Raw genomic sequence first — 827 nt, 5'->3', positions numbered from 1 at the left:
CATTCTGGTCTGTCCTCTTTTTTTAAGTTGTGAGTTTTAAATAACCATTTTATTTAAACGGATATGTAACCATTCACATAACGATTTCAAAACGATTCCCTTGTTTTTTTTAAAATAAAAAATACAATCCTAATAGTAGCCCTTATCTTTCGAAAACACGCATGAGCATGACAGTAGCTCATGTGATCTAATCATTCCCTGGTACACCTGGCCAACGCTTTTATCTACAGGTGAACATGTGCAATACACATTTCGTTTGAGATTCAACTGACAGACTGAGTATGGTTTTACGCCTTTTATTTAGCAATATCCCAGCAATATCACTGCGGGGAACAGCAGAAATTCACGAATTGTACCATGTGGGCTTTGAGATTCAAGGACAAACTGAATCCTCACGCTGGACTCTCGACAGTGGAAGTATTCAATGTGTTCGTTCCCTAACTCTGAACTCACCAGGGGCGGTGGGCATAGGCGCTTGACTCTGATATGTTTATAAGTATGACCTATATATATAAGATATAAGATCTTATAGATATAGGTCATACTTATAAACATATCAGAGTCAAGCGCCTATGGTACACATTTACTCGCGTATTTCTGTATAGATTTCATTAAACGAGGATATCAATCCATCTATGTGTTTTTGGTTTACGTTTACATTTTCATTTAAAAATGCATTTCTATGTTAGAAACGGATTCTTAGAAACTGTTGCATTATACAAGTCGAATCGCGAGTTCATCAGTCAAAATGGATAAGCTAAAAATGATTGTGCAGTCGAAGGGAGCTAACCCTCAACAGCAACCTTCACACTCATTGACCTACATAG

This window comes from Haliotis rubra, unplaced genomic scaffold (genome assembly GCF_003918875.1).
Source record: "Haliotis rubra isolate DU_JTF1 unplaced genomic scaffold, ASM391887v1 Scf301, whole genome shotgun sequence".
Classification (NCBI taxonomy): domain Eukaryota; kingdom Metazoa; phylum Mollusca; class Gastropoda; order Lepetellida; family Haliotidae; genus Haliotis; species Haliotis rubra.
This window is presented reverse-complemented; position numbering follows the sequence as displayed.